The 14,061-nt window shown below is 37.8% G+C and overlaps 1 protein-coding gene and 1 pseudogene across 1 annotated transcript in view; one reads left to right on the top strand and one right to left on the bottom strand.

The window, feature by feature from the left end:
- KCND2 (potassium voltage-gated channel subfamily D member 2) overlaps window positions 1-14,061 on the bottom strand; it is a 556,385-nt gene that overhangs the window by 350,695 nt on the left and 191,629 nt on the right. The gene's annotated exons all lie outside the window — the stretch shown is intronic.
- Window positions 907-1,421, top strand: LOC102182850 (annotated as a pseudogene).

The raw sequence follows: 14,061 nt of genomic DNA on the forward strand, positions 1-14,061 counted from the left end.
TTTCTTGCAAAGATGGGCACAATAAAGGACAGAAATGGTATGGACCTAACAGAAGCAGAAAATACTAAAAAGAGGTGGCAGGAATACACAGAAAAACTATACAAAAAAGATCTTCATGACCCAGATAACCAGGATGGCATAATCACTCATCTAGAGCCAGACTTCCTGGAGTGCGAAGTCAAATGGACCTTAGGAAGCATCACTAAGAACAAAGCTATTGGAGGTAATGGAATTTCAGCAGAGTTATCCCAAATTCTAAAAGATGATCCTGTTAAAGTGCTGTACTTAATATGCCAGCAAATTTGGAAAACTCAGAAGTGGCCACAGGACTGAAAAAGGTCAGTTTTCACTCCAATCCCAAAGAAAAGCAATGCCAAAGAATGTTCAAACTGTCACACAGATGCACTCATCTCACACTCTAGCAAAGTAATGCTCAAATTCTCCAAGCTAGGCTTCAACAGTACATGAACTATGAAATTCCAGATGTTCAAGGTGGATTTAGAAAAGGCACAGAAACCAGATATCAAGCTGCCAACATCTGCTGGATCATAGAAAAAGCAAGAGAATTCCATAAAAACATCTACTTCTTCATTGACTATGCAAAAGCCTTTGACAGTGTGGATCACAACAAACTGTGGAAAATTCTTCAAGAGGTGGGAAGACCAGACCACCTTACCTGCCTCCTGAGAAATCTGTATGCAGGTCAAAAAGCAACAGTTAGAACCGGACATGGAACAATGAACTAGCTCCAAATTGGGAAAGAAGTACGCCAAGACTATATTGTCACCCTAGCCCCATTCCTTCGACCTCTGCTGCCGCGGCCGCCGCCACCTCCCTGGAAGAAAGGAAGCAGGAGAGGAGCCCACGTCTCCTGTCACCCAAGTCCTCCAGCTGCGCTGCCACGAAGAGTGCAAGATGTTCGCCTGTGCCAAGCTTGGCTGCACCCCACCTCTGTCTGATCAGAGCTGGATCCAGAGTTGCATACAGACCAATTTCTGCATCAGTGTTATCTCGACCAGAGACTAGGACTGGAGAGGGCTCTACGGTATTTAATGGCACCCAGAATGGTGTGTCTCAGTTAATCCAAAGGGAATTTCAGACCACTATGGTCCACAGAGATATTGATACTGCAGCCAAATTTATCAGCGCAGGTGCTGCCACAGTAGGAGTGGCTGTTTCTGGTGCTGGTATTGGAACAGTCTTTGGCAGTCTCATCATTGGTTATGCCAGAAACCCTTCACTGAAGCAGCAGCTGTTCTCATATGCTATCCTGGGATTTGCCTTGTTGGAAGCTATGGGTCTCTTTTGTTTGATGGTTGCTTTCTTGATTTTGTTTGCCATGTAACAGAAATTACTGCTTGAAATGTTGGCATTCATATTAATTACGGATATAATTCTGTGTATCTTACAGTGACTCTGAAAACTGTAGTGCTGGTGTGATGGAAATGTATGTCATTTCCAAAGTCATTTCATTAAAGATGAAAACTTAAAAAAAAAAGACTATATTGTCACCCTGCTTATTTAACTTATATGCAGAGTATATCGTTAGAAGGACTGATGCAGAAGCTGAAACTTTGGCCACCTGATGCAAAGAACTGACTCATTGGAAAAGACTTTGATGCTGGGAAAGATTAAAGGCAGGAAGAGAAGGGGACAAGAGAGGATGAGATGGTTGGATGGCATCACTGACTTGATAGACATGCGTTAGAGCAAGCTTCAGGAGTTGGTGATGGACAGGAAAGCCTGGTGTGCTGCAGTCCATGGGGTCACAAAGACATGACTGAGTGACTGAACTGAATTGAACTCAACAGTATGTAAAATGCCAGGCTGGATGATGCACAGGCTGGAATCAAGATTGCTGGGAGAAAATCAATAACCTCAGATATTCAGATGACACTACTCTTATGGAAGAAACCGACGAAGAACTAAACAGCCTCTTGATGAAAGTGAAAGAGGAGAGTGAAAAAACTAGCTTAAAGCTCAACATTCAAAAAACAATGATCATGGCATCTGGTCCCATCACTTCATGGCAAATAGATGGGGAAACAATGGAAATAGTGACAGACTTTATTTTGGGGGGCTCCAAAATAACTGCAGATGGTGACAGCAGCCATAAAATTAAAAGACACTTGCTCTTTGGAAGAAAAGCTATGACAAACCCAGACAACATATTAAAAAGCAGAGACATTACTTTACTGGCAAAGGTCCATATAGTCAAAGGTATGGTTTTTCGAGTAGTCATGTGTGGATGTGAGAGTTGGACCTTAAGGAAAGTTGAGTGCCAAAGAATTAATGTTTTTGAACTGTGGTGCTGGAGAAGACTTGAGAGTCCCTTAGACAAAGATTAAACCAGTCAGTCCTAAAAGAAACCAGTCCTGAATATCATTGGAAGCACCGATGCTGAAGCTGAAGCTCCAATACTTTGGCCACCTGATGCGAAGAACTGACTCATTGGAAAAGACCCTAATGCTAGGGTTTGAAGATTGAAGACAGAAGGAAAGATTGAAGACAGAAGAAGAGGAAGACGGAGGATGAGATGGTTGGATGGCATCACTGACTCGATGGACAGGAGGCTGAGCAAGCTTCTGGAGTTGGTGATGGACAGGGAAGCCTGGCGTGCAGCAGTCCATGGGATCGCAAATATTCATACATGACTGAACAACTGAACTGACTGAAATTGAACACATTTTTATCAAGTGGATACACTAAGAGTACTAACAATGAGCATAAGATGTTCTAGGAGAGCATAAGGAAATTGTTCCACCACTATGACCAACTCATGATGACATCTAGATTGAATTTTTTACTTATATCTGTAAGATTGTGGGTACTAAATTAACCACTGGACCTCTGCTGCCACAAATCCTAAATTGTTCCTGGAGAAAATGAGGCTGCCTGTGGATGCTTTTGATAGGAGGTGGACTGGTCCTCAAGTCCCTTCAGCTTCAAAATAAGTTGCCAAGCTGCTCACTTGACTTCCAAAATAAATATCTTACCTTTTATGATCATTAAAAGTCAAATCTTCCAGACTTTTACTATGAAGCACAATCCATAATCCCTACTCTTCAAATTCTAATTCATCAAGTCAGAGAAGTGATTTTTTTAAGGAAATATTATCTAAGAGGCATGTATCCCTAAAGGCACTCCAAACTTTATTACTGGATAAAGTTGGATCACATTTGTTAGCCATTCAGAAGCTGACAACACAGACCTGCAGTCTAATGTGATGGCTTCAGTTTGTTTCCAGTGGTTAGTACAAAAAACCAATAGTTTCAAATCTAGAAACATATTCTCTGTATTGTTCAGTATCTGATAAGAAACAGGTAAAACAAATTACTATACTGTTCAGTGGCATATATGTAACTGCATAATACAGGTTTATCTGATTACTTGAAAATTAGCTCTAGAAAGTTAGAATATTATCATATTACCAACGTGATTTTTTGGTACTTGTTTTTTTTAATCTTATGCTCCTTCCCCTAACTCAGGTAGTTAGAATATTTCATTCTCATTGTATCAATTAGTGACCAACATGCCAGAAATAAAATTAGATAAAACATAGCCATAGGATTTTGAGTTTCAAAACCCAAACAATTTGGAAGAGTGCAGAATGTGTAGATAAAAGCTGTTCTTCCTATGTTAGCTCCCTCTCCATGGCAAAATTCCATAGGCTAGGAAGAAAAAGAAAGTGAGAGGCAAAAAAGAAGAGTCTAGATATCACTGAGACATCACTGAGAAAGGATGTTTGCTTTATCAATGTCCATGGAATAAATCCAGTGTTGAGAGAATAATCACAAAAACTTCAAATGAATCAGGACTCTCTAAAAGCAAGACTTGAGTAGGCATAGGCTAAGAGCAGCTCACAGAGTTGTCCTTAGTGTAGGGCAGGACAGGAGAAGCAAAATTTCTCCAGTGAAAAATGCACAGAGAGCCAGCAGACTGAATGTGTCCTTGGAATGAGGACAAGGAGGCTGCAGTGGCAACCTGCAAGGACCAGTGACCACAGACCAGACTGAAAGAAGGACGTCTCAGCAGGTGCCAGCAGGGATAGTTGATGACACGGAGGGCCAGATGGCCCCCCACCTGGCAATTTGTAGACACAGTCCTGGAGGAGAGTCAGTGAAAGCTGATTGAGATTGAGTTTCTGCCACTTGATGGAACTGAGGCCCAGAATACAAATTAAGTTCAGCTAGAGAAAAATATAGAAAACTGTTTCTTGCATATTTCAACACCTGAGCTTATACACTGAGATTTCTTTCTGTTACAAGCCTATAAATGACTCATAGGACAACTCTTATTAATCAAAAATTGCATTCTAATTACTGTATTAACATAATCCACCTAATTATTTTGTTTATCTCCTACTCTATATTTCCTAACTAAACTACATATCATCATTATTTTATTTATAGACTACCCTTCATTCCTGAATCACTGTACATATTAATATCTACCATGAGAATATTTGTCTACTCTACCCTGGGTTTCCTCTCTATTTGTTTTTTTGTACTCCCCTTAAGCTTGTCAACAGTGATGACAGCCAATTTTGACTGGAAATAATGTAATCTTTTTATATATAACAACAATAGTTTATCCATCTCAGAAGTATAATAAAATCTGATGGTCTTCCCTTCTTTTATTGTTTGTGTGTCTCTTTTCCTTTTAAGCTCTGTACTTCTCAAGTCTGTAGTCATATTTTAAATTATTATGATCAACATTTCAGCCCTCATATTCTTAGTCCAATTTCCTAACATTTCCATCTGGTTAGACCAAGTATCACATGGCTGAGGATCTAAATTCCAGATCTTAATTTTCCTTAATATAGCACACAGCACCTTCATGGGGCAGCAAAGTCTCCTAAAGAAAGCTGAGAAAACACTTCCATTGCCCAAATATGGAACCAACATACTTCAGTGAGAAAAGGAAAAATGGGAAAGGGTAGAAATGATGGATTCCATTGAGGCCAGCCATAATGTATACACAAGTGTTATATATTCCAGAAGGAACTATAGTTCAATTTAATTTTTTAGATTTCTCCTGAATTCTGTTGTTATTAATATTATTATCATTACTAATGTTCAGTCTAAGGTTAGATTGGTTCTAAATTGTATGACTGCACAATTCACTTTTTACCAAGGTTCTCCATTTATGACAACTATCATTACCTTGTGCTTTATACTATTTTCTGTAAAAATGAGATGATGTCCTTCCTGTACATCCAGTTACTTTCAAAGTTTAAGAAATACAAGCTTTTTTTAAAAAAAATTTTTATTTATTTTTTTATTTTTTAAATTTTAAAATCTTTAATTTTTACATGCGTTCCCAAACATGAACCCCCCTCCCACCTCCCTCCCCACAGCATCCCTCTGGGTACAAGCTTTTGAAAACATAATGCAAACTATAAGGAATGGGAAGGTAGACAGTCTAAAATTTATTGTCTATATGTATGAATTTTAATATTTACTACATTATTCATGTTTTCTTCCTACAGCTTTGATGTCAATAGTTTCCTATGATGCAAATACATCTCATTTCTTTTTTCTTAAATTCTGCCACTCCTGTGAGTCTTAAGTAGAAGACAATGTGTCCTCTGACATCTACTAATGGACAATGATTGCAGATGAACGCAGGTGGGAAATGCTATTTCAGGGTAATAGCTCACACCTGGAAAGGTCTATTTTTTTCTCTAAGATCTTTTTACACAGCAGTGAAAATAAACTAATTAGGTCAAAGCATCACATTGGGACCCATGAGCTTTAACAATCTCTCTAGTTTGTGTCCCCACAAGAGGCCACCGTCCAAAGGCAAACAAACTCCAAACCAGAATAGGAGCTCTTGGCTTAACCATTTCTCCTTTTAGTATAGTTTCTCCTTCAGTTCCCTGCATATGAATTTTTGCATGGTTCACAGAAGAGAAAATTGGGATAGAAAAATAAGTAAAATGCAAGAAAGGAAAGAAAAATAAGAAGAAATGGTGTTTCCTAGAACCATAGCCTGTGCTCAGACCCAAGTGCTACAAGGTCCTGCTTATGAGAGAAAGGGCTCACAACCGCGGCTCAGGAGTGTGATTTGTCAGCCTCCCTGGGCTTCAGTGAAAACTTACACTGACAGCACCGAAAGAGATGAAAATTCCAGGCATGGGCACACCTGCTTTTTTTTCCCTTTGATAGTTTTTTACCCACTGCACAAAAGGAGAAAAGGAAAAAAGTAAAACTAATAAGAACTTGCTATCTTTTCTCTGGTAGATCCCTCCTGTGGTTTAGTGAAACGCTCCCAGGAAGCTTGACCTCATCACCACCTTTAGGACACAGGTCGGGGATCTGAGGGAGTTGGACCTCCAACAGCACTGGACCCATTTTTAATTGTTTCACCAGTGCTTCTTCTAAATGCAACTGAAGCAAGTCTAGCTTTGATTCACTGGAACCCCTTAACAAATACTTTCTAGCTATTTTTCCCTTACCTAAACTTTTGGGCACTTAAATTTTCCATTTGTTTAACAAACAGTTGTTGATCATCTATAACACACCTGCATGACGAAAATGTAAGGAGATGTAAAGACGTAACGTTCTAGGCCCTCAACAGTAAGCAAATGGTATGACACATGCCTACCCTGTATTTAAAAATGAAAGTGTTAGTCACTCAGTCATGTCCAATTCTTTGAGACCCCATCATCTGTAGCCTGACAGGCTCCTCTGTCCATGGGATTCTCCAGGCAAGAATACTAGAGTGGGCTGCCATTCCCTTCTCCAGGAGATCCTCCCAACCCAGGGATCAAACCCAGATCTCCCACATTGCAGGCAGATTCTTTACCATCTGAGCCACCAGAGAAACCCCACCTGTATTTAACCAAAACTTAAAAATGCATTTCTTTTAAAAATATTGTTAAAAGAACATAATTTCTCAGTTATAAAATTATCATAATCTCATCACTTATCTTAACATTTCATGCTTTTTTCAAACTTTGTCTGTTGCATAAACCATCTTATGTTTTAATCCTGTTGTTATACTACAAGTATTACCGCATGTTTGCTCATGGTCTCAATACTGAACTAATTTTGATGATTATAAAATGTCATATTACTTCTACCATTGAGTATTAGTCTATATATATATATTTTAAAATTAATAATCATTTCATCCAATACTCATTTATCAAGCATTTACTACATGCCAAGTAATAGTGCTAGCTATCAGGAATACAATGTGTTTTCTATGTTCCAGAGGTAACAAAGTGGGAGATAGACTTATTTATAAACAAGGGATTAAAAGCAGTGAGATATGTGCTCAGAGATCTGCTAGTAGATTGAACCATATTACACTGAGTGTCCTGAGGGCTAAAAATGACCAAATAATAGCTATCTGAAATAGCTCAAATGAATACAATGTGTATGTAACCCCTGGTGACAGAAGATAGAGTTTCAGAGAAAAGGTAATATTTGAACAGAATTCTGAAGAGATTTGGATTTTACAGGGCACACAGAAAGGGAAAGCAGTGCTGCTCCATCTCTTATCTATTTTAATTCAACCAAAGGACATGACACTCTCTGTTCACAATGGCTTAACACTGCCACGATGCTCGACAAGGGGTTGCCACCTCTGGTTGGGGGATATGAGTATTTCTGAGAAATGGGAGAGGGACCTTACAGTTTGAAAAACTTCCAGATAATACTGATTATGATCCTCTTCTCACCCTCCTCAAGTCCCCTTCCTTCATCCTCTAAAAAGTCAGAGCTGGAGGTATAAGACCCTCCCACCCACCGTATGACTGAAGCTTGGAGGGGGAGTTGGGCAATAGTAAGCGATGGGTATGGAAACAGGCAGGATCCAGACTGTGAAAGGCCGTGGATATCGGGTTAGGAAATTTGTCTTTGCAATTGATGGGGAACCACTGGAGGGTTTGGAAGTAGAAAGGTGAAATGACTAAATTGGGACTTAAAATAACATGTCTGGGAATAAAGCGGTAGACAGACTAACAAGGAAGAGACCCCCGCAGATGAAACGAACAATTCTCCAGGACAGAGACAAAGATGTTCAGCTCAGGCAATGGCAGAGGGGTTATCCTTTTTAAAATTATCCCTATAAAATCAATTATCGGGAATGGTGTTACTTGGCAAAACATTACGACTATTTTCATTTCTCTTAAAAGCTATTTTCAAATTGTTCTCTAAAAATGGTAAGTGTGCACGTATACGAGTATCAGTTCAGTTCAGTTCAGTTCAGTCGCTCAGTCGTGTCCGACTCTTTGCAACCCCATGGATCGCAGCATGCCAGGCCTCCCTGTCCATCACCAACTCCCGGAGTTCACTCAGACTCACGTCCATTGAGTCAGTGATGCCATCCAGCCATCTCATCCTCTGTCGTCCCCTTCTCCTCCTGTCCCCAATCCCTCCCAGCATCAGAGTCTTTTCCAATGAGTCAACACTTCGCATGAGGTGGCCAAAGTACTGGAGTTTCAGCTTTAGCATCATTCCTTCCAAAGAAATCCCAGGGCTGATCTCCTTCTGTATATTATATTCACACACATGCGCACATATATATATATATATATATATATATGTGGTATGAATGATATTCCATTTTAAATGTCTCTACAAAACATTATCCTTGTCTAGCATGGCTTTATCCTTGCCATGCTAGACAAGTAAATGTACATTTATGATGTTTCTTTAAGTTATTAAAAACACTGTAGTTTCTATGTCAAGAGGTGTAATAGTTCCAATGGACATATATAATTGTAAACACACCTGAAGAAATACAGTATGCAATCTGGGCAATCTTTATAGAGGCATTAACATACAGAGATATGTCTTGAGGGAAGCTATCAGGATGAATGGAGTAATACAAATCTTGTCATCTGAGAACTGCTTGAAAGAATTGGTGATATTTACATTAGAGAACAAAATACTAAAAGGATAAGAAATGACTGTCTTTAAATATTTGAAGATCTGTCATAGTGAAAATATTAATGTTTTGATTGATTCAGGAGATGTCTTCTAGGATTCATCTAGGATGAATGAGCATACATTTAGTGGCATTAAATGTAGATTCATCCTGAGGCCATGGGCTTTAGGAATTAGAACTGATCAACAGGGATTTATGTTGTTGAATGAAGTAATACCCTTCCTACCACTGCATCCTAATCTAAGGTCTCAGGAACAGTCGTGAATGGAGGACTGTGTGTGTTTGTGTGTGTGTGTGTTTATGAAAGAGACAGAGAGGGAGCGGTGATTAAAGTGAGAGAAACATAGGGTGATAGGCACCAAACACTGATGATGAGGCTGATTAACCCAGAAACTTTCCTTCCCTCAAAGACTGGACAGTTCTCCTTTCTCATCTGAGAGAGGACTGGATGATGACCCATTTTCTGAATGCTAAAAAGGCAGAATCCTCAGGGTCTTGTAACCATTCCATACCCACTAACTCTGCTTTCAACAAGCTCACCATGACCAACCCCCTTAACTCCATGGGGAGTACTTTTTTGTCCTTAGCTAAATGTATTCTCTGCAGTAATCGATATTCACCTCTTCCTCCTTAAAACTAGTTTTCCTGGTCCTTCTCCCCCCCCAAAATTTCCCCCCTTTTTCCATCGAACTGTAAGCTCAGTAGAAGCATGGACCATGTTTGTTTTGCTTATTTCAGCGTACCTAGATCTCAGTATAACACCTCACAAAATGTAGGTCTTCCTTTCATTCTTTACCAGCTCATTCTTCTCTACCTGACCTTTAAATACAAGTATTTCTCAGTTGCCGATTTCTTCTTACTTGTTCTTTGACTTTGATGAATCATCTTCAGGGTAACCACAAGTTATAAAGACTCATAGCTAACATCTATGCTGATATTCTAAAGCTGTAGATGTTAAACCTTTTGGTCCAAATAACCCTTCAGACACTTAGAAAGTAATGAGAACCCAAAACAGCTTTTGTTTATGTGCATTGTGGTTACAGATATTAATCATGCTATATATTAAGATTAAAAGTATTGATTCATTAAAAATAAAAGAAAAATTCCATTGGATATTTATAAAGCATGTTTTTATGATAAATATCTTTGAAAGTAAACAATCAGTGGGAGAGAGGCATTGTTGTACATTTTGCAAATGTGTGGCTTAATATAGGCAGCTGGATATACGCATTCAATCTCATACTCTGTTTTGTTTGAAGTATGTGAAGAAAATCTGGCTTCACAAAAATATATATTTGAGAAAGGGAATAGTAGTTCAACAGCTTTATCAGATAATTATGGATATGCTTCAGTACTAGACCAAAACTTGGGAAGTGGTAGATGCTTAAAAGTTGATTTCAATATGGAATCTGAAAACAGACTGTTATAAACTGAATCATGTCCCTCCAAATTTATGTTTGAAGCACTAACCCCATTGTGACTGTTTTTGGACATAGACCTTTCAAAGAAGCAACTAAGATTAAATGGGGTTTTAAGTGTGAAGCTCTACTATAAAGTGAATGGTAACCTTGTAAAAAGGAGAGAGATAACAGGGATGAAAAAGTCCCTGTGAGGACGTAGCAAGAGGATGGCCATCTGCCAGTCAAGGAAAGAAGGATCAGGAGAAATCAAATCTGCTGGCACCTTGATCTTGGTTGGATAAACAATGGTCGGAACTTTGAGAAAACAAATTCTTGTGGCTTAAGCCATCCTGTTTGTGATATTATGTTATGGCAGCCCCAGCAAATGAACACACCCATCAGTGAGATGGACTCTGTAACATTAAAATCCATTGATTCAGCTTTCACTTTGAATGGATCTGTTATCTACATATAAGTTTGTAAAATCATATCTAGGTCATTTGGAAAACATTAATTCATTGAGACAGATTTTCCAAATGTTGACATATTTCATTATACTAAATAAAAAAGTCATACTTAAAAAATATTCCAGTCCCATCAAGAATGTCTTTGTTAGATGTCAATCTTACAGTGACAGACATGAGTTTTTCAACTTTCTGATTTTCACCAGAAAATGTGAATTTTATTATTGATAACAAATATTGTCAGTAGTTTTTCTTCACATGAAGGGTTCATTTTATTCATATTTTGATATGTCAGCCAGACAACCAAATCTGAACAATCACAAGTTTGTCTATCTTGCTCTTTCAGGTAAAGATGAAGCTCTAAGAAAAAGTTGTCTAGTTCAGCTCACAACTGAAGACAACCACACAAGTTTGTTTGTTTTTTTTTTTTCCCCTTCTACCTCCCCTCCCTGAGACAGTTTATATGGAGTGCAAGTTCTTTTTGCACTCCTCCCATTTGGTCACAAGATTATTAAAAAGATGAGTACCCAAGGGTTGAAATTACTAATTAAATTACTAATTATTAAAATTAGTAATTTACTGGCTTTTAAAGGCTTCTTTTGCAAGTGAGGAATATAATGACTACAAGTGACTATGGCAAAACTATCAAAGGTTTTACCGAACATTGCTTTTGCACCATTAGTAAAAAGACCAACACAGTAGGGAAAAAATAACATCTTAATAATATGAAATTAGATTTGATCTTGTGAATTCCAAGAAATGTCCTGGGGGAGCCCTAGAGGTCAATGAACCTCACTTTGAGTTTGGTTGTGTTGGAGAATCAGAAGGAATAGAGGTTACAAATTTAGAAGCAAACAGAGGACTTTTAAGAAATGTTTTAGGAGTGTCTGTGCTCTTTTGATAGTCTATACTTAAAGGTAAGAAATCAAGTAAGTTATAAATTAATTTCAATTTTTTTCTTTTGATTGAAAATCCATCACCAGTGCTCTAATTTAGTTCAGAAAACATCTCTCAATCAAATTATTTCAAATGTGCCTGAATGTTATGCACTACACCAGTCTCCTTCCAGTTTATTCCTCCTCCAGCCAGAGTTAACTCACTTACAGTTCTTTAGCAGTTCTCCACTGCCCTCAATATAAAGTCCCAAACGCTTTCGCATGGTTTGATTCTTCCTAATTGGACCCTCTTAACCTTTTCCTCTTTTGTCATTTACCACAGCTACATCAAACTTCATGATAAAGTTAAGCATATCTTCAGTTTCTTAAATATCTTTCTCTCCAGACTCCTAGTCATCACATATGTTATCCTCTTTGAATGAAATTCTTTCTTTTCTCGTGATATTCACTTTCTGTTCCTGCCATTTAATGCTCTTGTTTCGACACTTCATCATTGTTCAATTCTGCTTCAGTAGCATCTGTAACCCCTTTTATCATAGCATTTATTACAGTATATTGGAATCGATTGCTCCACAGAATGCTGCCCCTGTTAGCTATTAAGCAGTACACTGTTAGTAGTCCTCACACCATCAACTAAGGCAGTTACCTGTTGACTTGGTTTTATAGATTTTTAATTGTAGAGATGTTTAAAGAATGTGTTGATATCCACATTAGAATATGATAAATGCGTTTTGTTTAAATGCCCTATGTTCCAGTATGTATATTATTCAAATTGAAAAATATAGCTCTGAAAATTTCATAGATGTTGCTTTATATTTTTACTGTTTCCATTCCCAACATTTTCAAATAAGATGTAAACCAACTGAAGTACCTAGAGCTTGCCAGATTTACCTTATAATTAAGATCATTGTTATACAAAATGGAAACAGAGGTGATTGTATGATCATACAGAAGGATACATGTTACAAAAATGTACAATTCTGAAAGATTTTCAGATATGTCAAAGACTAAAAAGAGGGAGAGAGAGATGTTGGCGTCTTTTTCAATTATTAGATATCTGGTATCTCTATAAATATGATAAAATATATACATGTATATATTTCTCTATAACTATGTGAGAAAAGAGCCACAATACCAATGAAGTAAAACTTACTCTAGCAGCAAACAAAAAAAAAAGAATCTGAATTTTTAAAATTAATCAGTATTATCTTTTTAACAGATTCAAAGAATTCTTTCATACAAAGGTTCTTACAAAAATGGATAAAGATTTTCTCACACATTTTCCTATTCTTAGACTCTTATACTTGTTTCACATGTAAAATATACACATTCATTGCCAGCTTTTAATAATTCATTCACAATTTACTATCCTTAATACTGGAGCCTTGGCGTTGCTAGGGTAGAACATGGCATTGCTAGAATAGTGGGTGAAATGTTGATTTGCCCAGCTCAGTCCTTCCCATTTGTGGATGTTAATGGTCTGAAGAGTTTTCTCACCTGGAGACAAAACGTGGTCAGTCCAAGGTGCAGACTAAAATTCATGAAGACATCTGGTCCGCTGAATGATGTTTGAGCGTGCAGTGCAGCCCAGAGGGGTAGAGTGACAAGACTCTGCTTACAACAGGACATTCCTGAACTGTGGCAGAGTGTGTGGGAAAAGGGCTGAGAGAAAGAATTATGTGCTATACCCTAGGAACTTGGGGTCCTTCTGTAATTTAAATATGTGTGAAATAGCAGCAGATGCTGGTTTATAATCAAAACCACCCAATGACACCGACTTAGGTAAAATAAACAGGGAGCAAACCATGACAAAGGCACTGGGAGACACTGGGGGATCTGCTCAGAGGCCGCTTTCTCCAGCAAAGCAAACGAGAGAACGTGACGAGCTTGCAATGCCGAACCGGGAGTTTTCTGTATTCATCACGTACACTTGGCAATGAAGGTATCCCCCATGGAGCTTTTTCCCACTTAAAAGAAGTAATATTATAAACGCAAGGGAGACCTGTAAACAAACAGTACATTGCCCCTGACAATATTTTCCAAAGAGAGTAGTGTATTCTATGGCTGCAGGAAGAATGATTACAACGTTTAAATTTAGCTTGGTAATTTCAGTTTTAAGAGTCAAGCCCAAAATTAAATCGATCATCAGCATCTTGAAAATGCTAACATGTAAATCACTTTTCAATGCTATAGAAGTTTCATAGAACATGAAGAATTTCTAAATTCTTTCTTCCATTTGATTTTTACTAAATGAATACCTTTGTCTTTAAGACACACAAGTGTTACAAAAATGAAATTTGGATAGGCTTTTATATTTTGGGTAGGTTGACATATAGAGAATATATTTCAGTTTAAGTAAATATTATAAGAAATAGAGTTTAATTGTTATTTTTTTCTTCC

The sequence above is a fragment of the Capra hircus genome, chromosome 4 (assembly GCF_001704415.2).
Source record: "Capra hircus breed San Clemente chromosome 4, ASM170441v1, whole genome shotgun sequence".
Lineage (NCBI taxonomy): Eukaryota > Metazoa > Chordata > Mammalia > Artiodactyla > Bovidae > Capra > Capra hircus.